The sequence below is a fragment of the Pleurodeles waltl genome, chromosome 4_2 (genome assembly GCF_031143425.1).
Source record: "Pleurodeles waltl isolate 20211129_DDA chromosome 4_2, aPleWal1.hap1.20221129, whole genome shotgun sequence".
Lineage (NCBI taxonomy): Eukaryota > Metazoa > Chordata > Amphibia > Caudata > Salamandridae > Pleurodeles > Pleurodeles waltl.
Window position 1 is genome coordinate 1,015,565,185 of NC_090443.1, and position 27,745 is coordinate 1,015,592,929.

At 46.6% G+C, this 27,745-nt stretch overlaps 4 non-coding genes across 4 annotated transcripts; 3 read left to right on the forward strand and 1 right to left on the reverse strand.

Annotated features, from left to right (window-relative positions):
* The first annotated feature begins 7,497 nt into the window (after positions 1-7,497).
* Positions 7,498-7,570, forward strand: TRNAV-CAC (transfer RNA valine (anticodon CAC)). The gene has a single exon. It is a non-coding gene; the product is annotated as a tRNA-Val (tRNA).
* Positions 7,571-7,876: 306 nt separating this feature from the next.
* On the reverse strand, positions 7,877-7,948 carry TRNAQ-UUG (transfer RNA glutamine (anticodon UUG)). Its single transcript has one exon. It is a non-coding gene; the product is annotated as a tRNA-Gln (tRNA).
* Positions 7,949-12,702: 4,754 nt separating this feature from the next.
* TRNAY-GUA (transfer RNA tyrosine (anticodon GUA)) lies at positions 12,703-12,788 on the forward strand. The gene is given in 2 exon segments: positions 12,703-12,739; positions 12,753-12,788. It is a non-coding gene; the product is annotated as a tRNA-Tyr (tRNA).
* A 361-nt stretch (positions 12,789-13,149) lies between these two features.
* On the forward strand, positions 13,150-13,221 carry TRNAD-GUC (transfer RNA aspartic acid (anticodon GUC)). Its single transcript has one exon. It is a non-coding gene; the product is annotated as a tRNA-Asp (tRNA).
* The last annotated feature ends 14,524 nt before the right edge of the window (positions 13,222-27,745 follow it).

A 27,745-nucleotide genomic window follows, 5' to 3' on the forward strand; every position in this document is an offset into this window, starting at 1 on the left:
GGTGTTACTTACAAGTTCCCTATTTCTTATCATCCACAAACAAATGGATTGTTTGAGAGGTTTAATAAAACTCTCAAAGGAATGATCATGGGACTCCCTGAAAAACTCAGGAGGAGATGGGATGTCCTTTTGCCATGCCTCCTTTTTGCTTATAGGGAGGTACCCCAGAAAGGAGTGGGCTTCAGCCCCTTTGAACTCCTCTTTGGACACTCTGTAAGAGGTCCCCTTGCTCTTGTGAAGGAGGGTTGGAAACAACCTTTAAAAGCTCCCAAACAGGACATTGTGGACTATGTACTTGTCCTCAGATCAAGGATGGCTGAGTACATGAAAAAGGCCAGTAAAATCCTTCAGGCCAGCCAAGCGCTCCAAAAGCAATGGCATGACCAGAATGCTGTCCTGACTCAGTACCACCCAGGACAGAAGGTGTGGGTATTGGAGCCTGTGGCACCAAGAGCACTCCAGGACAAATGGAGAGGACCCCATCTCATTGTGGGAAAGAAAGGTGAGGTCACCTATTTGGTGGACCTGGGAACAGAAGAAGCCCCCTTAGGGTGCTTCATGCCAATCGCCTGAAACCTTACTATGACAGGGCTGACTTAACCCTCCTCATGGCCACAGATCAGGAGCAGGAGGAAAAGAGTGACCCTCTCCATGACCTCTTCTCCACCACTGAAGCTGATGGCTTAGTGGAGGGAGTTGTACTTGCAGATTGCCTTACTGCTGAGCAGAAGGACAACTGCATAAATCTCCTTGATCAGTTCTCTGACCTCTTCTTACTTGTTCCAGGCACAACTACCTGGTGTGAGCACCCAATTGGTGCTGGAGACAGTTTACCTGTCAAAAGTAAAATTTATAGACAGTCTGACCATGTCAGAGACTGTATTAAACAAGAGGTACAGAAAATGTTGGATCTTGGAGTGATTGAACGTTCTGAAAGCCCCTGAGCCAGCCCAGTGGTGCTTGTCCCCAAACTTCATAGTAAAGATGGAAAAAAGGAAATGAGGTATTGTGTGGACTATAGAGGTCTCAATCAAGTAACCAAAACTGATGCTCACCCTATACCCAGGGCAGATGAGCTGATAGATACACTGGTTTCTGTCAAGTATCTAAGCACTTTTAATTTAACTGCAGGGTATTGGCAGATTAAGTTATCAGAAGATGCTAAACCAAAAACAGCATTTTCAACCATTGGAAGGAACTATCAGTTCACTGTTATGCCATTTGGATTGAAAAATGCACCTGCCACTTTTCAAAGGTTGGTGAATACAGTCCTCCAATGATTGGAAGCCTTTAGTGCAGCATATCTAGATGATATAGCTGTCTTTAGCTCCACCTGGGATGATCACCTGGTCCACCTGTGGAAAGTTTTGGAGGCCCTGCAAAAGGCAGGCCTCACTATCAAGGCCTCAAAGTGCCAAATAGGGCAGGGGAAAGTGGTTTGTCTGGGCCACCTGATAGGTGGGGAACAGATTGCACCACTGCAGGGGAAGATCCAGACCATTGTGGAATAGGCTCCCCCTACAACTCAAACCCAAGCGAGAGCCTTCCTAGGCCTCACTGGGTACTACAGGAGGTTCATAAAGAATTATGGCACTATGGCTGCCCCTCTTAATGACCTCACGTAAAAGAAGATGCCTAAAAAGGTATTATGGACAGCTAGCTGTCAAAAGGCTTTTGATGAGCTCAAACAGGCCATGTGCTCTGCACCTGTCCTAAAAAGCCCCTGTTACTCCAAAAAATTCATAGTTCAAACTGATGCTATTGAATTAGGGGTAGGGGCAGTTCTATCACAGCTAAACACTGAGGGCCAGGAACAACCTTTTGCTTTTAACAGCACGAGGTTGACCCCTAGAGAAAAGCGTTGGTCTGCCATAGAGAGGGATACCTTTGCTGTGGTCTGGGCCTTGAAACAGTTGAGACCATACCTCTTTGGTACTCACTTTAGTATTCAAACAGACCACAAAACTCTATTATGGCTTAAAAAAATGAAAGGTGAAAACCCTAAATTGTTGAGGTGGTCCATCTCCCTACAGAGAATGGACTATATGGTGGAACATAGACCTGGGAGTACCCACTCCAATGCAGATGGACTCTCCAGATATTTCCACTTAGACAATGAACACTCATCAGGGCAAGGTTAGCCTTATTGTCCCTCGTTTACGGGGGGTTGTGTAGGAAAGTACCATCTTGCCTGGCATGTTACCCACATTTTTACATGTATGTCAGTTTGTTTTTGTCTGTCTCACTGGGATCCTGCTAACCAGAACGTCAGTGTTTATGCTCTCTCTGCCTTTAAATTTGTCACTATAGGCTAGTGACCACTTTTACCAATTTCAATTGGCACACCGGAACACCCTTATAGTTCCCTAGCATATGGTACCTTGGTACCCAGGGTATTGGGGTTCCAGGAGATCCCTATGGGCTGTAGCATTTCTTTTGCCACCCATAGGGAGCTCAGACAAACCTTTACACAGGACTGCCACTGCAGCCTGAGTGAAATAACGCACATGTTATTTCACAGCCATTTTCACTGCACTTAAGTAACTTATAAGTCACCTATATGTCTAACCTTCACTTGCAGAAGATTAGGTGCAAAGTTACTAAGTGTGAGGGCACCCTTGCACTAGCAAAAGTGTCCCCACATACTTCAGGGCCATTCCCCAGACTTTGTGAGTGCGGGGACACTATTACACGTGTGCACTACATATAGGTCAATACCTATGTGTAGCTTCACAATGGTAACTCCGAACATGGCTATGTAACATGTCTAAGATCATGGAATTGTCCCCCCATGCCAAATCTAGTATTGGGAACACAATTCCATGCATCCCCAGGGCTCCACTATGGACCCCGGGTACTGCCAAACCAGCTCTCTGGGGTTATCTCTGCAGCTACCTCTGCTGCCACCCCACAGACAGGGTTCTGCCCTCCTGGAGTCTGGGCAGCCCAGTCCCAGGAAAGCAGAACAACAAATTTCCTCTTAGAGAGGGTGTTACACCCTCTCCCTTTGGAATTAGGTGTTAAAGGCTGGGGAGGGTTTGCCTCTCCCAGCCTCTGGAAATGCTTTGAAGGGCACAGATGGTGCCCTCCTTGCGTAAGCCAGTCTACACCGGTTTAGGGAACCCCTAGTCCCTGCTCTGGTGTGAAACTGGACAAAGGAAAGGGGAGTGACCACTCCCCTGTCCATCACCACCCCAGGGGTGGTACCCAGAGCTCCTCCAGTGTGTCTCAGACCTCTGCCATCTTGTTTCCAGAGGTGTGAGGGCACTCTGGAGGCCTCTGGGTGGCCAGTGCCCGCAGGTCACGTCAAAGACACCTCCTGATAGATGCTTAACTGACTAAGTGGCCAATCCTCCTCTGAGGGCTATTTAGGGTCTCTCCAGTGGGATTTTCCTCAGATAATGACTTGCAAGAATTCACCAGAGTATCTCTGCACCTCTCTCTTTGACTTCTGCCAAGGATCGACTGCTGACTTCTCCAGGACGCATGCAAAACTGCAACAAAGTAGCAAGAAGACTACCAGCGACATTGTAGCGCCTAATCCTTCTGGCTTTCTCGACTGTTTCCTGGTGGTGGATGCTTTGGGGGCTGCCTGCTTTCATCCTGCACTGGAAGCCATGAAGAAATCTCCCGTGGTTCGATTGAATCTTCCCCCTGCTTCAGCAGGCACCAAACCTCAGCGTCACCGGTACTCTGGGACCCCTCTCATCCTGATGAGCATGGCCCCTGGAACACAGGTGGTGGACCCAAGTGACCCAGCCTGTCCAGTGGTCCAACTGTCCAAATTTGGAGGAGGTAAGTCCTTGCCTCCCCTCTCCAGACAGTAATCCTGTGCACTGCGTGAACTGCAGCTACAAGGGCTTCTATGCACATTTCCAAGAAATCCTGCATGCACAGCTGAGCCTAGGTCCCCAGCACTCTGTCCTGTGATGCTCAGCTCCCTGAGTTGATCTCCGGTGTCGTGGGACCTCCTTTTGCAGTGTTGAGATGACCGCTGTGTTCAGACTTCTTGAAACCATGTTCAAGGACTTTTGCGGGTTCTACCTTCTTGTGCGTGAACTCTGTACGTTGCTGAGGGCTCCCTCTGTTTCCTCTCCCAAGTGGCGACATCCTGGTCCTTCCTGGGCCCAGGCAGCACCCTTTTTCTCTAACCGCGACTCTTGCAGCTAGCACAGCTTGTTTACGGTATTTTGCCAAGGGAACAACTCTGCATCCTCCAGCATCCAGAGGCAGCCATTTTTCACCTTCATCTGGGGTTTAGTGGGCTCCTGCCCCCCGGACACTTTTGCGACTCTTGGACTTGGTCCCCTTCCTTTGCAGGTCCTCAGGTCCAGGTATCCGTCTTCAGTGCTTTGCAGTCTGTTGTGGTCTTTGCAAAATCCTTTATCACGACTTTAGTTTGTTTCTGGAGAAATAGTAGTACTTTACTCCTACTTTCCAGGGTCTTGGGTGCGGTATCTTGGACACCCTCTAGTGTTTTCTTACACTCCCAGCGACCCTCTACACACTACACTAGCCTAGGGGTCCATTCATGGTTCGCATTCCACTTTCTTAGTATATAGTTTGTGTTGCCCCTAGGCCTATTGCATCCTACTGTATTCTACAGTGTTTGAGATACTTTCTGGCTGTGTTACTTACCTGATTTGGTTTTCTGTGTATATTTTGTGTATTTTACTTACCTCCTGATGGAGTATATCCTCTGAGATATTATTGGCACATTGTCACTAAAATAAAGTACCTTTATTTTTTGTAACTCTGAGTACTGTCTTTCTTATGATATAGTACCTATATGACATAAGTGGTATAGTAGGAGCATTGCATGTCTCCTAGTTCAGCCTAAGCTTCTCTGCTATAGCTACCTCTAACAGCCTAAGCTGCTAGAATACTATTACTCTACGAATAAGGGATAACTGGACCTGGCACAAGGTGTAAGTACCATTGGTACTGACTACAAGCCAGGCCAGCCTCCTACAGCACTCCTCTTAATCAAAATGTTTTTGGCTCTTTGCTAACAAGTCCATGTGAGCCAAGATCCAGAAACGACTCTCCATGACACCCAACAGGAGTTTTGTGCTACAGCAATTACTGTCCTAAATGCCCAGGCCGCTCCTTGTGCTGCAGCGACAACCATCCACGACGCTCTCTCAGCTCCTCGTGACCTACTCCACCAGGAATAGAACTATTTGCTCTGGACTTTAGAAAGTAACTTTTTCACTGGAACTAACCTGGTCCCTGTATCCAGCCCACGCTCCATTGCTGTTGGCCTGAACTTCTCTCTTTCACCTAGTCTCACATGACCAGATAACCATGAGTGGCTCTGTGTGATTTTAGGCACTATATTTACCTCAAATCTATGAAATGACATATATCCAGTTCTAATGATTAAATTTTTGTTGTTTTGCTGTCTAATAATTGATTTAAATCTAGTCTGTTTTTTCTAAATACGTGTGGGATTTTCCTTGTGTTGTTTTTTCCTTTATGCATAAATACGTTACACATTGCTTGTAATCTAAGCCTGACTGCCCTTGCACCAAACTACTTGAGGGTTAAGCACGGGTTAATTTTCTGAATGGTTGTGATTCACCCTGACAAAGACTGTGGTTGTTGCTTGAGTTGGGTTTCACCCCCACAGCCAACATTCCCATTTCTCACACCACTTCTCTGAACTGTCCATCTGTGAGCTTCATCCTCCTGACAAGATGCACCTGCTTCCGTCCGCCTCTCTGTTGTTTATCCCAAGCTGTCTCTGTAGCACTTTACTTTTCTCACACCTGTCATTTGCATCTCTTCCTGTCTCTCTCAGCTATCTCTTTCTCATCGGTCTCTACCTTTATCGCAGGTCTCATTCCGCCATCTCCTCTCACCAAGGTTCCCTCTCGCTGACTCTCGTCTGGCTCTTTGTCACCTGCCTATGGGGCAGATTTAAGAGCCGCATGCGCCACATTAGCGCCCCCTTACCATCATTTTGTTTACGCTAAGATAGAGCTAAGGTGGCCTTTTCCCCGCCCCATATTTACAAACTGGTGCAATGCATGCATTGCAGCACTTTGTAACCCCTTGTGCCACATTATACGTGCGCGAGGCATAATGTATGCAAGTGGGGTGTTCCCCGGTTAGGGGGACCAAAAAATGGTGTAATGAAATCTAAAATATCTATTTGTGCCATTTATAGCGGCATTTTTAATGGCTGCACAGAGCAGGCGTTAAAAGGAGGCACACCACTGTTTTCAGTGGGACTCAATGTGCTTTGCAGGATTAGTGTCAACATTTTTTACACTAATCCTGCAAAGCGCCAAACTAACGTCAAAGTGTTTGGCTCTAGTTCTCTAACTACTGCCATGGTGCGCTGTATGTTAAATAAGGTGCACACATGGTGGCGTTAGGGGGCGCTAAGGGGCGCAAGAAAAGTGGCGCTGCATTGAATACATTGGATGCAGCGCCACGTTTCTTAAATCAGGCGCTATGTGTCTGTCACCTGTCGCTCTCACCTGTCTCATTCCCTTTCACACCTGTCTATATCCCTCTCACTCCGGTCACCTGTCTCTGACTCTCTTTAATCCCCCCGTCTCCCTCACATACACGCACACAGCTGTCTTGTCTCACAAGATATCACGCGTCTCTCTGTAGCGCCCCCTTACTGCTCAACAGTTAGTTATTTTCCTCTCATGGTCTTTCCCTTCACCCCCTCTCTATCCCACCCCCTCTTTCTTGTATGTCATCTCTCCTCACGTTTTTAGGGTCACAGAGACGCTTTTCACTGTCGTCTGCTCCACTTTCAACACCAAATATTTGTTTTTTCAAGTATGTTGCTTTCTTTTCAGCCCAGGGGTCGCAAGCACAGTGCTGGGGGCACAGGAGGGAAGCTAGGGGTCGCAGCTGCAACCCCTGGAGACCCCCCAATGACAGCCCATCCTCTCTGCACACAACAGATCTGGACAGAGCGGCCTGGAGGTGTTAAGAAGCCATGAAGTGTGTGTGACAAGTTTAACTCCACAGAGAACAAAGTCCGTCAACAGCCGGAAATGATATTGTCCAGTTGCTGTCTATGGGCTTTCTGGTGTCAAAAACAGTAAGAGCCAAAGGTCTGCCTGATGCAAGGAGAAGAGAGAGGCCAAGAGGGGTTTTAAAGAGACACATGAACAGCCACTAATGCTGAGACAGGCCCTCTGGAGGGGTGGAAACACCTCTGTGAAGTTTACACTCGTGTTTGTTTTGTGGCTGTTTGTAAAATGGGTAATGAAAGACTGAAGAGCGGCGCATCGGAGAGACCAGCAAGTTAAAAACAGTTTAACAAAAAAAGGATCATTTATTGTAAGAAAATTAAGCAGGGATGCTCCATCCAAGGCTGCTATAGGCAGAGAGAGAATCATCATAGAGTCCGTTTAATCTGTAAATATAGACATAGAAGGGCTAATTACACCAAATAAAAAGAACACAAGAGTACATCCTGGCATTACCATTACCTGGGAAGAACTCCCAGAGAGAAAACCCATGTGAGTTTCCGTAGTGTAGTGGTTATCACGTTCGCCTCACACGCGAAAGGTCCCCGGTTCGAGACCGGGCGGAAACAATTTTAAAACTATATCCTAACTTGTTCTCTATTATTAATATATATGACGAATGATACTTCTGCACTACAATTTTAAGATATCACTAATATATTCAAATAAAAATGATAAGCCACTCAAAGATGATGTAAACATTGCGAAGTATATTAGCTCCCTTTTAATTATTACTGGACTGAAATTTTAAAAATAAGAGAAAGACATGAATGGCAGAAAGTCGCAATACGATCATTTACAAATGTATGTATATATATATATATATATATCATTTTCATGTCTAGTGAGGTATGTTACATAAATAAAATCATAACAGGTTCTACCGAGATTTGAACTCGGATCGCTGGATTCAAAGTCCAGAGTGCTAACCATTACACCATAGAACCTTCCGTAAAATGGCGAAAGTTTAGTTAGTAGTTAAATGACAGTGTCCTGGAGAGCGCAGTTCTCCTGGTAAAAGTCCTGATGTTTTTCAGATTTCAGGTTTCCCTTCGGCAGTGTGTGCGGCCGATACCCCCTGAGTTGTCCAGGATCACAGGTGCTGCACATGTCACAAAGTACACGACCTGCCCCTCTCTCTGCACAGTGCGCTGGGAGCCGACACAAAAAACTTCTGTCTTGTGTGTGGGAAGAGAGACTCACTCGGTCTCCAGGACTGATCATCAACTGAGTATGAACACGGTTGTGAAAAGAACTTGTCCAAGTCTGCAGGGCGGGGCAAAACCTGTTAGTTGTAAATTATAACACAATCTGAGCTGTGGGTCCCCCTCAGAAGAGGGGGAGGTTTTGTTCTGGGCCCCCCCTCACGCTTGTCTTGTTTTCATTCAGTTCGTTACTGAGAATTTGTGTGATTGGGGCAAATCATTTCACCCACTCAAAGGGCAGCTGTACAACGTACACGGGGTGCTCGGGGAGTGTGTAAAATATTTCAGCATCAGACACATTTACACACAGCCGTGTACTTTGACAATAAATCATGCAGTATGTAAATCAATGTACACGACGATTGTTGCATAATACAGTGAGGGTTACAATGTGTAGGAGTCACTTGTCCTTCATAGCTCATTGTGCTATATTACAAGAATTACAGTCTATTAACTGTAAGGAACACAAGCATTGACAAAGCCCATAGGTCTCACCTATGTGAGATCTACAGGTTTTGCCAATGTTTTAGCCATGTTGCAAAATGGTTGAAAGTAAAGAAAAAAGTTGTAAGACACAGCCAGCATTAATTACGTCATATCACTTTTATTTTACATTCAGCCATGCTTCACTGACACCCGTGCAGCTGTACTATATAACTAAAATAAATTCACAAAACCAATAGATCCCACATAGGAAAGATCTATTACCGTGGCAAATGCTTGTTTGTCATCTGGAGCCATTGTGCTGCTAGTGCAGGAGTTTTAACAAGAATTATTAATGAATATTCATGTATACTGAGTGATGAGATTGCATAGAAATTGGAATAACGTAGGGGAAATAATGCACGCATTTGAAATGTGCCCACTAGAAGTGTTTTCCAATGCACACAAAATGTAATACTAATGCTATATTAAAAATGAAATATTGAGCATATGTTTTATAAATGTAGTAATACATCACATTTTGAGTTATATATTAAGTGTTAGCTTTATTAATTGAAAGCTTTAACTTAGCGCAGGTCTTGGCCTAGTCGCCCGGCCTCATGTTGAACTGCATTTTTTAACGCGTTTAATAAACTGTTTGCTTGAAGGGATTAAACTGTATTTTTCCACTGGATGAAGTAATGTGCTTGTGACTACATTCTTCTCATGAGAACTGCTTGCTAGAAAATGTTGTTCCTGTCTTTCGCTACATATTAGAATGATCATGTGCTAGACGGACTTTCTCAGGAGACAACAATAGAGACACTGACTGTGGTACGAAATGCAACAATATTGTTACCTGACGAGCCGGATGATGAGGACATCGCAAGCTGGACCAATCCTTGACATGTGAACTGTGAAATACTAGAAATCACTAATTGAATGTTTTAACTTTATTGGACAAAGTGCTAACATGCGATCCCTTGACCAATAGGGTTTTGGGAGATAGTTTTACGGACTTTGATATATCCGCACTGCACAGAGGAGAGACAGGTTCTTTTGACCCATTCCTCGCTAGCCGAAAGGACAGTACTTTATTTTTGCGTCTTGAAAAGAGACTTTGCTTCACTTTAATGGTAAAGACTTTGCCCTTTCTGAACTTTGCCTGATGCCTTGCTGACTGAGCTGATGTCCTGAGGAGGAAGACTGACTCTGCTTGCTGATCCATACTGAGGATAGGTAATATCTTAGAATGTCGACTGTATTGTCTATTTGCTTTTCTTTCTAGGTACCAAGCGCTATATTTTGACAGAGCAATAGCTGGATGGTTTTCTAAATTTGTGTTGAATAAATTGTTTTGCAATGAGCCCAACATGCTGATGCTAATCTGATGTTAGTTGAGGAGTTCACTAATGAGACCTTCTATTTGAATTAATAATTAAAGTCTTTACCTTGCTGAAACTAGATGTATAAGATAACCGTTGCACAGATATTCTTATTATTAATTTGCACTGTGATATCAGAGTGTGTAGTAGTGCATGCTTTGATTAGATTGAGGTTTTTCCGCAGTCGGATCGCCAGTCTTGTTTCTGTACGTTTATCATTTGATTCTGAGATTGACGCACGTGACACTAGCATTGTTAATATAGGGAAATAAACATTCTAACATTTAAAGGCGTGGTTATTCATGACTGAAAGGTCATGGTGCGTCAATTACTGACTCCTATTGATTCCTAATATTATTCATCATTGATGGTAAATGTCTATTGATTATTGATTTGTGATGGGATTGGGCATATACGGTGGGAACATCTCAAACGTTGGTCAAAAGATTCATTGACCTCGTCGCGTCTCCTTGTAAGTTTACTTATTAAGGTTCAGACGCGCTGTCAGTGCTGGTGCCATGAAAGAGCTGCCAACCATCGCCAGGCCCTGCTCAGACTGCAATTCGGGTCATTGACACTGCTGTCAGGAAACCAGGAAACAAGTTATAAAAACACGGCTGAGTGATTTCAGCTAAAATAAAGTTTGCTCCTTAAGTGCATTTTTCAGTCCCCCCTGGGGTGGGATTACATACATTGCACCAATGGTAGAGCAGTGTTGAACCAACGCTTCTGCATTTCCGGGATGCATATGTTACACTTGTACTGATGCGGTTTTGTGATGACATTTGAAGCACATCAACGTGCTAAATAAAAAGACATTTGCGCTGACTAACCAGGATAAAGGCGTTAAATGACAGGGCCCAAATGTTGTAGCGTCAGTGCAGGGTATATAATGTAGCGCCTGGGGTCTAGCTTCTGTGCCCCAACCATAATCTCCCTTCTGGTGATGCGCGTCACGAGCTACACTTTATGTGGAAGCGCGAGGGCACCCTGAAGACGTCAAAGACACGCAGGCAGCCGTGGGACTGACACTGTGCTCGAGAGCGCCTAGCAGCAGAGTTTCTAGGTGCTTCCAGGGGTGAGATGATGGCTGTCAGGCCTTTGCTGGGAGACAGGGGGGGTCTCGCCTACCGGGGGACGAGGAGTTTTCGCAACAGATGCTTGTCTCAGAGAGGTGGGGTGGGCTGGGGCAGAGTCAGTCATGGTCGGCCTCCAAGTTGGCTCACTAGTAAAGTGCCCCCTGCTGGTACCTGAGCATGACTTACAGGTCACATTCTTAAATCCAAACCGAGTGCGCTCAACGCTTTTTCCTCACAAGGTATATAAAGTGGCTGATATGAATACTTGTTATTTACGGTGCTATGAAGGTGACATATGGAAATAGCAAACACTTTAGAAATCAGGTCACTTTACTTTCCTTTTGTTGCACAAGAGCACAGAACCGGATGAGCAGCTCCTCACGTGCACTGTGGCTGGCCAGGGATGGACACTTTACAGAACCAGTGCTGAGCCTCTTAAGCAGAGCTGGATCTGTTCAAGTCTGTGCAAACCCTGGGCCTGCTCTCAGCCTGGCAAGCTGCAGACAATGTTGGGTGCAGTCTTAAATGTGAAATCGTTCCAAGTTGCCACTGTTTGTAGTGAGTTTAACAAACACTGTCTCTGGCTTCCTTCCTGCACGAGGCCAGGTAGGAAGCAGTATCACTCCCCCCATCCTGTGTGTTAGAGAATGGTTTCCATTGCAGTGGGAGGCGGGGCCGTCCATGCCAGGTTTTCAAGGTGACCTCTGACGAGCTTAGTATGTAACTGTTGTTCATTTGTGGCATTCATATATATCTTGTGGATATCCTGCAAATCCGGCATGGATCCGACTCTACTGGACTTATGTTGGGCACCCTTGCACTAGAGCAATGTTTTTTATATAAAACTGGTAAGTGTTAATGTTGTCATTGTTCATGCCCCCACCAATAGCAGGGGCATGACCTTGGACAACATGCTGCATCTTCACCCCACACTCCCTATCATTCTTACCCTGAGCGCCAGGCTTTCCAAAGTTTAAGAATCTACACAACTTTCAGCATTCCAGCTGAGTTCATTGGCCGACATACTTGTGATGATTTTGCCATTTTATTTCCTGAGCTGTACTTTTCTCAAGAAAGTTAGTTCCTGTTATTTTTAATAAACCATTGAGAATGCTGAGAAATCACTTTGTGCGTCTGCGACAAGACACATTTATTTTCTTGAATTCTAAGTAAAGGTAATCAAGATGGAAAGACAATGGCTGTATGACTGACTTCAACAGAAAGCCCTCCCCCATGCTTGCTGCTGAAATATTGAGCTATTAGAAAAGCACTGAAAATGTGCATTGCTAAAGCGGCATGTGTTTTCCAGAGTACGCAAATGAAGAGGAAAAGCACGCCTTGCCGATTAAAATGCAGAGTCACCCTTTGTAGTTATTGTGCGATGAGTTTCCAAAAAGTACTCCGGTGGTAGATGAAATGATGCTGATTGTAGGTTTGTGATGCTGGAGAATGAGATAGGCATCTGAAAATAAACAGCATGCATCCTGAAGACACAGCTTGATATGTGACCTCGGTCTTTAAATGCCCAGCACACATACACATGGTCACCATGTGCCCCACTGCTGGCAGGTAAATATCCTGAAGGCTGCAGTCACATGCTGCTTCCGTCCCTTCGATAGCTCAGTTGGTAGAGCGGAGGACTGTAGTGGTGAAGCTGATATCCTTAGGTCGCTGGTTCAAATCCGGCTCGAAGGACTTTTTCTTATTTGCGCTTCATATTTCATTTCACATTCTGAAATTAAAATACGCCATGTTTTGAAGCAACGACACTAGAGCTTGACAATTCTTTTTGTGTCCCACATTTTTATCAGATGACACCAAGAAGTGAATTTAGCCAGAGCACAAATGGACGGAGGTGCAGCCGCTGATCCCAGTGACTGTCAGAGAGAGAAAAGGAGGAGTCTGTGCAGAGGAAGCTGTAAATCAGTGATACACAGAGACCGGCTCCTTCCTGGCACAGGCGGGGTCACCAGTGGCATTTCTGGGGGTGCAGCGCCCCCAGCAGGGGGACAGGTAGAACAATCAGTAGGAGGTCAGGTACCAGGGAGTCATCAGTTCCTCGTTAGTATAGTGGTCAGTATCCCCGCCTGTCACGCGGGAGACCGGGGTTCAATTCCCCGACGCGGAGAAGAAACATTTTTTCCTTTTAGGACGACCTATGTTTTTTAGCATTAAATTCAATTTTTAACAATGAAATTACAACGTTCTGGAACAACTAAGAGACAGATGTACAAAACAAACGAGGGACTTTAACCCCCAATTAATTTGTACTGACGCGCGGAAAAGTTTAATGGGAAGAGAGTGGAAACAACAGGATATTTTAAGATTTAAAGAACCGGCAGAAGTCGCCTGCATCAGAGCTTGGCCTGCACGGACACAACGTCTTTTGTTTCACTTTAAACTTTATTTTACGCTGAAACTAAGGGAGACTGCGAAATTTCCTAGCTATCTTGAAGGAAAGTTTCAATTCTATTAAGGACACGGAGGCGAGGATTCTTCATATCCTTCTTCACTTTTTATTCAAACAGCAAGTTCAAAGTTAAACAAAAGAAACAAAAAACGGCAATGAGCTCCAGGAGACTGCCACCATGGAAACCATCGTCCAATGAGGGTCCAGTGTTGCCGGCAGTATATATATCCACGAGCCTGTCAATCTTCCTCGACTTCGCTGCAAAAGGAATTGTAGATGTCTCAAGAGGCCGTTGTCTCTGATCCTATGGGTAGATATGAGAGGTTAAAGTATACTGACCAATGATGATAAATATCGAGCAACAAATAGCCCTTATGTCCATAAGATCTTAGCTATTGCAGAAAGAATACAAGTCAAGAACTAATGCAGAAAAATCTAACTATTAAACTCGTTAAAGAAAGCATACAATTAAGTATCTATGTAAAAAAAAAAAAATATATATATATATATATATACCACCTCAGTACGAGGAGACGTGAAGTTCGGGTGGGAAAAACACGTGTCCAGTGTTGGGTGGGATAATACTCGCCTCCGTGTCCTTAATACAATTGAAACTTTCCTTCACGATAGCTAAGAAATTTCGCATTCTATGTCAGGACCGGGGGCCAGGATTATGCAAGTTCAAAGCTTACTTACCACTAGAGAGGCTGCATCGTGTATCGGTTTAAAATAAAACTTTTTAAAAGTAGATTCTGAAGACCAATCTGCTACACTCATAATATCTTCCAGTCGACCCCCAAGTTGGATGGCTTTTGAGGCCATGGCACACCGAGTGGAGTGTGCACCGAACACCTGTACGTTGACACCTGCTTCCGCTAAAATCCATCTAACCCACCTGGCGATGGAGGAGGATGAGACTGCCTTAAAAGGCTTCTTTAATGAGATTAGAAGTTGATTCTCCCCCGGAGGTCTAAGTTTCATTGTTACGTCCTCGTAGGTTTTGAGGCAACGTAATACACATAACTTAGGAACGCTAGGGAAAGCGGGGTAAGATACCGACCTTCAAGAGTCAAAACGGGGAGCACCCTGTCTTCCATTCCAGCATTTGTGACCCCAAGGCATCATGGTAAATGCAGTCATTAGCACGAATTTTAATAGAGTTTTGAAAGTTTTTCACCATAAGTTGGTGCAGCAAGTGCCGTATCTTCGGACACGTGTTTCTGGCTATTTGGCCGTCATCAAGCGAAGAGCAACGTGTAGCTGGCGGGGTTGCTTGAAATGCCGCCTTGAAGGTATTCACAGGTTTAAGTACCACTCAAGAAGGCGCACAGGTGCTTCACTCGAGCTCGGCAGCTCAGAGGCTCACGGGAGCCTTAATTACAACAGTCAAAACAGGGAGAACCCTGTCTTCCATTCCAGCATTTGTGACCCCAAGGCATCATGGTAAATGCAGTCATTAGCATGAATTTTAATAGAGTTTTGAAAGTTTTTCACCATAAGTTGGTGCGGCAAGTGCTGTATTTTCGGACACGTGTTTCTGGCTATTTGGCCGTCATCAGCGAAGAGCAACGTGTAGCTGGCGGGGTTGCTTGAAATGCCGCCTTGAAGGTATTCACAGGTTTAAGTACCACTCAAGAAGGCGCACAGGTGCTTCACCCGAGCTCGTCAGCTCAGAGGCTCACGGGAGCCTTAATTACAACAGTCAAAACGGGGAGCACCCTGTATTCCATTCCAGCATTTGTGACCCCAAGGCATCATGGTAAATGCAGTCATTAGCACGAATTTTAATAGAGTTTTGAAAGTTTTTCACCATAAGTTGGTGCAGCAACCTTGTATTATTTTTAGTTCTCCTAGAGATCGTAAAAGTTACTCCTTCTGGAGAAAAAACTCTAGCAGAGATATCTAAAGCCCGTATATCCGATACCCTTTTACATGAAATGAGGCATAAAAGAATGTCCAGTTTTGCTGACAACTCTTTCCTAGACAGGTATTGATTATCCTGCCACTAGGATAATAAATTAAGAACTAGATTGACATCCCAGAGCTCTGAATATCTAGGTTGCGGAGGCCTAGAAAGTCTAATACCTTTAAGGAGTTTACATATCCAAGGATGTTCCCCGATCGGTTGATTATCAAGAGGAGGATGACCTGCTGAGATGGCTGATCTAAAAGAGTTTATCGTACAGTAAGCCAAACCTGACTCCGCTAGTTCTGCAAGAAAATTAATGATGTCGGTAACGCGGGCCCCCATGGGATCGAAATGTTTGTCCATACACCAGCGAGACCACCTATTCCATGCGGACCTATACCGCTTACCTGTCCCAGGTGCCCAGGCTTGTGCAATGAACTTCCTAGCTTCTTGTGAAAGTCGGCAATCTTGCCAGCGATACCTGAAATCTTCCACGCCACCAGAGATAAGTGGCCTTGGAGAACCAGGGGATGGAATACACCTGCTGGATCTCGTAGAATTGAGGGGAAGAACGGAATGCGGATTGGAGCTTCGCATGAGAGCTCCAGAAGATTTGGAAACCACGCCTGGGATCTCCAAAGTGGGGTTATCAGAACCACTGTCGCTCTCTGGCGGCGAACCTGAGCCGAAACCCTCGGGATAAGGAGAAACGGGGGGAATGAGTATCCCAGATGCGGTTCCCAGTTTTGGAGAAATGCATCCACTGCTGAGGCTTCCGGATCCGGGCGCCAGCTGAAATACAGAGGCAAGTGGGCATTCCATCTGGATGCGAACAGGTCCACTGAGCAAGGACCCCATCGATTCATTATTGACTGAAAAATCAAGTGGTCTAGTTGCCAATTGCTGGAGTCCGTTAGGAAACGGGAACTCCAATCCACTACAACGTTCTGATCCCCCGGGAGATACTCCGCCGTGACAGATATCTGATGTTGAAGGCAAAAGTGCCAAAAATCTTTCGCTAGATCCGCTAGAGCCTTCGAACGTGTCCCCCCCAGGCGGTTTATGTATTGAACAGCTGAGACATTGTCCATGCGTAGGAGAACAACACACGAAATTCTGTCCCGTGTTAGGGACTTGATCGCAAAAGAGCCTGCAAGAAGTTCCAGGCAATTGATGTGCATATCGAGCTCCCGAGGGGTCTAGCGTCCCCTGAATGAGAGGTTCCCGCAACGCGCACCCCAACTATGGCGACTGGCATCCGACTCTATCACTAGGTCTGGGGAGGCTCCGAAGATGGCTCTGCCATTCCATGCCTCCATGTGGTCCAGCCACCAATGTAACTCGGTCTTCGCCTCCAGAGAGAGGGAGATTAACTCGGAGTATGTGACCCCGCGTCGAAGGTGATAGGCCTTGAGACGTTGAAGGGCCCTGTAGTGGAGGGGCCCCGGAAAGATGGCCTGAATCGATGATGAAAGCAGACCCACTATCCTGGCCAACTGGCGCAACGAAATCCTGTCGCGTCTTAGGACCTTCTTTAATTCCTTCTTGATCTTGGAGATCTTCGGACTGGGTAGACTGAGGGATGCTGACCGGGAGTTTATAAGGAACCCCAGAAAAATCATGGTTTGGGAAGGGAGGCGATCTGACTTCTGTTGGTTGATCACAAAACCTAGATTCTGCAGAAGCACAATAGTTGTGTTCATATTGGAGATAAGCTGAGATATGGATTGATCCATAAGAAGGATGTCGTCCAGATAAATGATAAGATGAATTCCCTGCGACCGGAGAACCTCCACTACAGGTTTGAGGAGTTTGGTAAAGCACCATGGTGCCGATGACAGACCGAATGGGAGAGAGGTGAACTCGAACACCTGATCCCTCCACTGAAATTGTAGGAACCTGCGGTGAGGCGGAAAGATCGGGACTGTGAGATAAGCATCCTTGAGGTCCAGGCAGACCATCCAGTCCTCTTTCAGTAGGAGATCCCGGAGTAAGTGAATGCCCTCCATTTTGAAATGCCTGTATGTTACCCATTCGTTGAAGGACCGGAGATTGATGACCGGGCGAAACCCTTTGTCCTTTTTCTCCACAAGGAAGATGTTGCTTAAGAAGCCTCTGGGATGCAAGGACGTGACACATATGGCTTCTTTTTGGAGGAGATCCTGAACCTCTGTATGTCTGAGATTGGATTCTGCCATTGAAAAAACTAAAGGAATGGGTAGAGAGTCCTGGGTTGGGGTTCCCCAAAATTCTATTTGAAAACCGGAGACTGTTTGTAGCACCCAAGCATCGGAGGTGATACGTTTCCAAGCGGCCTTGAATAAACGTAACCTCCCTCCAAATTTTTGAGGGGAAACAGGGGTAAGCCTTACTCGAGGGTCTTCCTGGGGCATTACTTGCTCCCCGGGCGAGTCTATTCGCTCTGCCTTTTCCTCTGCCTCTGTTGGGGGTAGAAGGTTCCCTGGCGACCATCACGCCAACCGTTGTTTCTGTATGAAGCAAGGCCTTGTTGGAAATGGCGGCCGGAAGAGCGACCCCTACCTCGTCCGGCCCCTCCAAAAACCTTATTTGGAAAGATCTTTTTAATAGACGTCTGTGCTTTGTCAAGTGCTGAAAAGGTGGCCACAAATGTTCCCAATTCCTTCACAAAAGGATCACCAAATAAGTTGCCTTGGGCAATAGCCCCTGCCTCCGAGTTGGAAAGTTCCCCCAACTTAGGGTCAATTTTTATAAGCAATGATCTGCGCCTTTCAGCAAAGATGGCACAGTTTGCGTTGCCCAGGAGACATACAGCTCTCTGGGCCCACCCCGCTACAACGTCAGTTGGAAGGGGTGAGTTTGACTGTTTGGCACGTTCTGCCAGTTGAATTATTTGAGTAAGGGGCCCTAACACATCCAGGAGTTTGTCCTGGCACGTCCTTCAGGATCTATCTATACCCTTCTTAGGGTCCTTCATGTACTTGGAAAAAAAGGTACACAACTTCGGATCGATATCCGGCGTGGCTGCTACCTTGTCCATTAATGTTGGACGTGGGCATTCCGCTTTCAATCGGGAGCGCACCTCTTTATCAAGAGGTTGTCTAATTTTTGCTGCCACGTACTCCACGTACGCCACCTTGTGGTCTGGTATCCATTCCGAAGAACGAGGATGATAATTTCCTTCTGGTTCAAACATGTCTGATTCAGAATCCTCTGAACCAAAAGTTTCCTGCAAAGAAGCTCCAGGACGCCACAGAGGAGGAGTCCCCATATGAGTCACCAGTGATGCCTCTCTGAGACCCAGTATCAAGGTCCAATTTGTGGTGAAGCTTTTCACCCATTACGCCGGGTAAATAACCCTCCCGGGAGGGTATGCGCTTTTGCGCGCGCGCACTCTTATTGAAGGCGCCAGATAAAAGCAAAACGTCTTCAAGGTGCCCCCCGTCGCGCTTGCGCGATTTCCTGGGGACTGAAGAGGATATACCTTCCATCCCCGTCGCGCCAAACATGCCCGTCCCTTTGGAAACTTGTTCCATGAGCTGCGCTACGCTATCTCTAAGAGGAGCGAGGGCTTGAGAAATGGCCTGATAAAACAACATATCCATTCCTGGGGGAAGGGAACGGTGAGATGGGCCCTCACCTAGGGACATATTGGCGATAGATTCATTGTCCTGACTGGACTGCATCTTGTGACTCAATGGATTTGACAGAAAAAACACCCAGAAAATGTACAAAGGGTAAGAACCCCCTATCCAATTCTGCCAGCAGCCAAAGGCTTTAAAAGTATTGAAAATGAAGAGTCTTCCCAAATGAGGTTAACAACTACCGTAAAAAACGGAGTCCGCTGGATGGGGAAAGCCTAGGCTTAATTTTGTCCTCAAAACTGAGAAAAAACGCGTGTTGAGCGCCGAGGCGTCTGGAGCGCTGAACACGCGAATATAAATATTTCAGGAATGCGAAACGTGCGCCCTCTAGAGGGCACAACGCCTCTCCTGAGGGAAAAAGCGCTCGGGCAGATGCCTGTTGCGCTGAGGAGACGCGTCAAAATAAACACTGTTAACAGGGAAAGTCAACAAGTCAGAATGTGCGCAAGCAGTAACGCGTTAATAATAAAGCGCGTAATTCAAATAACGCTCAGAGGCAGAAAGGCACTTATCTTGTCCTGAGCAGTGAAGAAAGAGGAAGATTGACAGGCTCGTGGATATATATACTGCTGGCAACACTGGACCCTCATTGGACGATGGTTTCCATGGTAGCAGTCTCGTGGAGCTCATTGCCGTTTTTTGTTTCTTTTGTTTAACTTTGAACTTGCTGTTTGAATAAAAAGTGAAGAAAGATATGCATAATCCTCGACTCCGGTCCTGACATAGAATTTGAATCATACGCGGGATGTTTCAGGTCAGACTCCCTTCTAATAACCCAGCCTGCATGGGGTTCACATAAACACATTTTATTCACAATAGAAGAACAGTTTGTGCGCACAGTAATGAAATATGTGATCCGAATCAACACAATAAGGAAATGCTTGATCTGGGTCAATCGGGCTGTTACCTCTTGGGACCACTTCTTATTTTCAAATAAAACTCTTGAGCTTCCTCGTTTTTAAACAAAATACGAGGATGAATTCGAAAACGAGGCAAACAACGTGAAAAACATCAAATGCGCTTTAAAAAAAATTAAATGAGATTCACAAAAGGTGAAGGAGGGATACTTGTAGTCAGCGCTTTAACTGAGAAAAAAGAAGTGCAGGTACTCACTCAACTGAGTAGTCAGGGCGATGGGCCGGGTTTAGAGTGGGGTTAGGGGCGGGGCTTGTGTGGGGCTCACAGAATGGGGGTATTGAATGGGATCAGATTTTCAAGGGGTGCCACAGTGGTGACCGGGGATCTTTGAAAGTTGTGGGTCATAATGAGTGGGTTTCTTCAGTCACATAGTCAGTGACTCAGAGAGGAGCAGCACAAGCAGGGGAGTGAGTGGTAGTGAGTGGACAGGAGCAGCTACTCCACAATGGTGAAGGGACATTCCCCCACTGGCTCAGAGCCAGCAGTTGAAAAATAAAACAATATTTGATTATCGTTTTATTTTTCAGCTGCTGGCTGAGCCAGCATGTGAAGGGAGGAACGGGGCTGGGCCATGGGTGGAAGGAGGAGGAGTGGATTGAGTACACCTAAGTGCGCATGTCAGTTTGGCCGTCCGTCTTGGGCTAGCCAAACTGACATGCACACTTAGGTTTCTGCAACCCAGCTGTGTTGCACAGCCAGGTTGGAGAAACAGCACAGGCTCCAGTGCCCTGACTGAGCAGCAGACTAAGTAGCTCAGACCAATCCTGACACTGCTCTCATGCTAAATATAGCATGAGAGCAGCACCAGGATTGCACGAGGAGCCTGTGCTGGTGTACCAGAGTCTGCTGGGACATCAACACAATCAGGTAAGCAGTGAGGCGGCCTGTGGCGGACAGGTAGGTTTTTTTTAATTTTATTTTTTATTTTATTGTTTCCGCCTCTCCACCCTCTTCCCCCTTTGAGATTTGTGGCGGCCACCACTGTGACTGGACACTGCTCACCTTACCCTAAAGAGGCTGAATCAGGCACATCTTGTAGGTCAGTGGGCTATCGTCAGAGGGGGATACACAGGGTAGTGAATGGCTTTCCTTAGGTCAAACAGAGAATCAGTGGCAGACTCTGAATTGAAACATGCAGGGTGGTGCATGAGCTCTAGTCTCACACCTTGCTGGCTGGGTCTCCGAGCGATGAGTCAAGAGTCAGAAAGGGCCATGGATTATGGGGTTTCACTAAGGAGTTGGAGTGAGTCTGAGTCAGGACCAGAGGCTCTGATTATGCTTATCTTTCTTCACTCATTATTTTTTAGCAGCCAATCAAACAAACTTGTTTCCAAACACTACATAGCCCATGAACACCCCATAATCACATGTCCAACAATAGAGTCGTAGCCCTATATATCCAACCTACTGCAATTCCACTCCCTCTTTCTGTGCTGCTTTGCAGGCAGTTAAATACACTCCTACGATTTTTGCATAGGAGGTATAGCAGCACCCCCCCACCCCCCAGCACCTTGAGACCCACACGGGTGAGTAATGCACTTTACAAATTCACTGATTGATTGATTTCTGTAAGAGAATTGTATTGCATTTTTCATTATTAATAAGTATGAGTTTTGTATATGAGGTATTATTGCTATAGGAGAATTGTATGACACTTTGATTTCTGACATGTGCAGGTGCTTCAGGTGCTTTCTTGGGTCAATGACAGGCTACGCAAACGATTGTGTTTTTACCAAGACTTTATACTCGCTGATTCTGCTGACACCGCTTCCCAAGCGCACGATTACTCTGGGCGTCGGAAAGGGGCTCGTTACAGTGTTTTACTCTGCAGCGCTTATCCTCCCGGCGGTGCGGCGTGCCGCCCACACTTCAGTCCTTGTGGAGTGGGAGAAAGGGAGCAAGGATGACGCTACTTTCGGCCACAGTGTCCCCTTTCTATTGTTTTAGAAGGGGAATCAGCGTGCATGCGCACCCTGCCATTTTGCTGTTTTCACAAGTGCGGGCAATTTGAAGGCGAGGAGAGACGCCTTATCAATCTCTTCCCTCAACCCATCAAAAACAAGCTTCTAGTGACACTTGGGCAAAGGCTCTGGCCAGAATGATGAACTGATCCTCCCTTTACTTTTAAACAATGATTACTCCATCCTGCCAGTATTTTGAACTGTTTAGGGGTATAATGAGCACTTACTTCCCCTGACTGCCTCACCTGGAGTCACTATTATTATTGTCTACTGCTTGGGCACAATAATATGTTAACCCTCTGATACTGCATAGCAGACATGATGTATGAGGAAGTCAGAGAGGGCTATGTCTATGATGATCCCATAGGATCTTTGAAGCAAAATCTGGTGCATGCACTGGACATAGAAGTGAGGCATATGGTTAATGAAGCGCTAGTGAGGGCCACTGGGCGTCTGAAACGTCACTTATGTGGCTTTGCACAGCAACAAGGCTGGATACCCTCGTGTTAGAAATGGGGTCTTTGGTTGACAGTCAGGTTACCCCTGTTCAAGCAAGGACCCTCACTCTAGTCACTCTAGTCAGGGTAAAAGAGAATCACCCTCAGCTAACCCCTGCTTACTCCCTTGGTAGCTTGGCAGAGCAGTAGGCTTGACTTCAGAGTGCTAGGTGTAAAGTATTTGTACCAACACACACAGTAACTCAATGAAAACACTACAAAATGATACAACACCAGTTTAGAAAAATAGGAAATATTTATCTAAACAAAACAAGACCAAAACAACAAAAATCCACCACACACAAGTCAAGTTATCAATAAAAATGCAAAAAGAGTAATTAAGTAGTTTTAAACACAAACTAGCGCTGCTAGCGTGAAATTGTACCTGGTGCGCGTCAAAAACAACCCCGCACGGGCGGGTGTGCGTCAAAAATAACCCTGCACGGGCGGGTGTGAGTTGGAAATCCAGCCGCACGATGATCCGAAAACCCCGCAGCGCAGGTTGTGATCTCCCAGCCTCCGTCAGCGATGCTACGCGTCGTTTCTCCTGCTCCGTGAGTCGATTCTTCCGTTGCGTTTCCTGCGAGCATCGTTTCTCAGCTGCGGAGCCGGTGGCGCGTCGTTTTTTCAGCCTCAGATCAGAGTCGCGTCAATCTTTTCCCCGCACGGCGCTCTGTGCGTGGATTTCCTTGTCTTTAGGCTGCCAGCTTCTCCTTTCAGTGTCCCAGGAACTGGATGGGCACCACAGGGCAGAGTAGGAGTCTCTCCAGAGATTCCAGGTGCTGGCAGAGAGAAGTCTTTGCTGTCCCTGAGACTTCAAACAACAGGAGGTAAGCTCCTAGATCAAGCCCTTGGAGATTTCTTATCAAGATGGAAGGCACACAAAGTCCAGTCTTTGCCCTCTTACTCTGGCAGAAGCAGCAACTGCAGGATAGCTCCACAAAGCACAGTCACAGGCAGGGCAGCACTTCTTCCTCAGCTATTCAGCTCTTCTCCAGGCAGAGGTTGCTCTTGGTTCCAGAAGTGTTTCTAAAGTCTGTGGTTTTGGGTGCCCTTCTTATACCCAATTTCTCCTTTGAAGTAGGCCTACTTCAAAGTAAAGTCTCTTTTGAATGTGAAATCCTGCTTTACCCAGGCCAGGCCCCAGACACTCACCAGAGGGTCGGAGACTGCATTGTGTGAGGACAGGCACAGCCCTTTCAGGTGTAAGTGACCACTCCTCCCCTCCCTCCTAGCACAGATGGCTCATCAGGAAATGCAGACTACACCCCAGATCCTTTTGTGTCACTGTCTAGTGTGTGGTGCAACCAGCCCAACTGTCAAACTGACCCAGACAGGGAATCCACAAACAGGCAGAGTCACAGAAATGGTATAAGCAAGAAAATGCTCACTTTCTAAAACTGGCATTTTCAAACACACAATCTCAAAATCAACTTTACTAAAAGATGTATTTTTAAATTGGGAGCTCAGAGACCCCAAACTCCACATGTCCATCCGCTCCCAAAGGGAATCTACACTTTAATCAGATTTAAAGGTAGCCCCCATGTTAACCTATGAGAGGGACAGGCCTTGCGGCAGTGAAAAACAAATTTAGAAATATTTCACTGTCAGGACATATATACCACATTACTATATGTCCTACCTTAACCATACAATGCACCCTGCCCCTGGGGCTACCTAGGGCCTACCTTAGGGGTGCCTGACATGTAAGAAAAGGGAAGGTTTAGGCCTGGCAAGTGTGTACACTTGCCAAGTCGAATTTACAGTTAAAACTGCACACACAGACACTGCAGTGGCAGGTCTGAGACATGATTACAGAGCTACTTATGTGGGTGGCACAACCAGTGCTGCAGGCCCACTAGTAGCATTAGATTTACAGGCCCTGGCACTTATAGTGCCCTTTACTAGGGACTTACTAGTAAATCAAATATGCCAATCATAGATAAACCAATTACATACAATTTTACACAGAGAGCATATGCACTGTAGCACTGGTTAGCAGTGGTAAAGTGCTCAGAGTTCAAAAGCCAACAGCAACATGTCAGAAAAAATAGGAGGCAGGAGGCAAAAAGATTGGGGATGACCCTCCATAAGCAAAAAAGTCCAACACCTCAGCTCTAGGGATACTTGAGGGTGGCAAGGGAATCGCACTGGACAAGCCCAGCCCTAACATTATTAAGGGCTCCCACACAGAGGCTTTTGATAAATAGGCCACGTCCCTGACCAAGGAGCACGCTTACAGCATCCCATCAGAACCCTGTCCGACTAACAGGTCAGAGGACGCAGATTCTTCCTCCACCTGACCAAGGGGACAGCCCTGGCCGAGCAAACGAAAGAGCAAAACACACCATGGCGCAAACCATAAACAGTAAGAATAGAGTCATAAACACCGATAATAGAAGAACCTGCGAGAAGGCAACAGAATGTTGTTCAAGCCAGTTTCTAGGATATAAAAAGGGAAGTGGCAGCGACTTCTCTGAAGCTCACCGAAGGAGCCATACAGAACTGCCGTCGCCCTGTAGGCTGCTGCCCCGGTTACGCCATAGATACCAAAAGGGAGCGGGAGAGAGAGGTTGATCAGGCTTCCTGGTGTTGTGCAAAGTAAAGTCCAAAGTGGGGTGAAGGGCCTGACTGTACTGCCTTCTCTTGACTCATGCATTTTGATTAATTTCATTGTGATTGCACTGTGCACTCAAATGCTATTCTGTGATCATAGTACCCTTAGGTTCAGCAATACAATCCAAGTGTGAAAGGCTAATGTCTCCTGTGTTAATCTAGATGACAGAATTGCCTTTGTCAATCAATCAATCAATCAATCAATCAATCAATCAGTCTTTTTTAGAGCGTGCTACTCACCCGTGGGGTCTCAAGGCGCTGTGGGGTATGTCCTCAGGGATCAGTCGAAGATCCAGGTCTTGAGGTCCTTCTTGAATAGAGGTAGCAATGGCGACTGTCTGAGGTGGAGAGGTAAGGTGTTCCAACATTTTGCTGCAAAGTAGGTGAATGATCTCCCTCCAGCCGAGGACTTCTTTACGCCGGGTGCGGTGGGGAACAACTGCTGGGAGGAGCGGAGAGGTCTGGCAGGGTAGTAAAAGGTGATGCAGTGGTTGAGGTAGCTGGGTCCAAGGTTGTGGAGGGCCCTGTAGGTGTGTACGAGGAGCTTGAAGTTGAGCCTCCTCTCGACGGGGAGCCAGTGGAGATCTCTCAGGTGTCCTGTGATGTGTTCTCGGCGGGGGATGTTCAAGACGAGTCTGGCAGGGGAGTTTTGGATTTGTTGAAGTTTGCTCAGTTTCTTCTTCGTCGTTCCGGCATAGAGAGCGTTGCCATAGTCAAGGCTGCTTGTGATCAGGGCGTGTGTCACGGTTTTGCGGCAGTCACTTGGGATCCACCTGAAGATCTTCCGTAGGAGTCAGAGGGTGTGAAAACAGGTGGAGGCGACAGAGTTGACCTGTCTTGTCATGGTGAGCACTGAGTTGAGGATGACGCCGAGATTTTGTGCATGGTCTGCAGGGGAGGGGGAGCTGCCATGTGTTGTGGGCCACTAGGAGTCGTCCAAGGCTGAGTAGGAGGGTGCCAGGATAAGTATCTCCATCTTGTAGGAGTTTAGCTTAAGGTAGCTCTCCTTCATCCAGGTCATGATTGTTTCCTTCCCGTCTTGGAAGTTCTTCTTGACCGTTGTGGGGTTTTCAGTCAGAGAGATGGTCAGCTGGGTCTCATCAGCATAGGAGACAATGTCAGTCCATAGTTCCTGATGAATGGGGCGCGCAGAGCCATGTAGATGTTGAACAGCATGAGACTCAACAAGGATCCTTGGGGTACGCCACAGCTGGTCTCTGTAGGTTCTGACAGGTGTGGCGGGATTCTGACTCTCTGCGTTCTGCCTGACAGGAAGAAGTGTATCCACCAAAAGGCCTTGCCACGTATTCCTGCTGTGTGGTGTCTGGCGCATAGGGCGCGGTGGGACACTGTATCGGAGGTGGCCGAGAGGTCTTCTTCGATGTGGGCTGCTATTTTGCCGTGGTTCGAGGAGAGAGCTGATGTAATCTTTTGTGGTGAGCAGGGCGGTCTTGTGCTGTGATTAGTTCCGAATCCTGATTGGGAAATGTCCAAGATGCTGTTGTCTTGAATGTGTTGACAGAGCTAAGCGTTGATTGTTTTTTCAGTACCATTGGCTGGGAAAGGCAGCAGCGAGATGGGGTGCTAGTTCTTAAAATCCGTTGGGGCGGCTGTGTGTTTCTTCAAGAGCGGGCGGATCTCGGCGTGCTTCCACTCCTTGGGGAAGGTTACCGACTCTAGGGAGCAGTTGATGGTCTTGCTTGAGGAGCTCGGTGCGATTGAGGCACTGGCCTTCTTGAGGATGTAGTGGAGGCAAGAGTCAGTGGGGTCTCCGGAGTGGATGCTGCTCATGATGGAGCGAGTGTCATCCATCGTGAGGGGGGTCCAGGCATGCAGGAACCCTTATGAAGGGTGGAGAGAGGAACTGGTCAGCCTGGCAAAAGTGCTTGAGGGCGGGGCCGTGCAGGGAGCAGCACCAGGGAGTGGGAAGTGCAGGAGAGGGAAAAAAGCAAAAAGTGCAAAAAAACAGTGAACAGATGTTGGAAAATGGGTCATTGGTAAGGGCAGGTATGTACCTACACTTAGCAATAGGCCATTAAACTCCACTTAGGTCCAGTTAGGTCTCAGTAAATTAAACCCAGCTCAACCCTTGGTAGTTTGGCAACGGGCAACAAGGCTTAACTTAGGAGACACAGTGTAAAGCATTCAAATATCACAAAACAGTAGTTAAATAAAACACAGGAAACAGTTTAAAAATCCAAATCCACTTTATACAAAATAGATTATAAATTTATCTTTAAAATGACACAAAAACGAATAAAATCGGATAAGGGGAACCTGAGATATGAATTTTTAAAGAATTATTGTTTTCTAGCGCCTAGAAACAGAAAGCGCCAATCTGGTCATCTGGTCACACCTCGACCGGGGCAAAGTCAATGTTTAAGGCCGATCGCGATGGAGCCGGGCTCGGCTACAGCCCGCGGGAGGCCTCGGTCAAAAGTTTACCTTCGCACTTAGTCGTTTTTCTGAAGATTTTCTTTAGCAGGACGAACCTGCCAGTCCAATCCGACCTCTTGGAACTCTTCTCCGGATACGCGTTGCAGGAGCCCTCAGTGGAGACTTTTACCTTCAGATTTAGTAATTTTTTTCGAGGTGAAAATCCTTTGACCGGGGTAAACCTGGATCTTGATCCGACGTCCTTGGAGCCTTCCTCGGATATGCTGGCTGGGAGGTCCCGGTCAACTTTCTACGATTGAAATTAGTCTCTTTCTTGGAGAT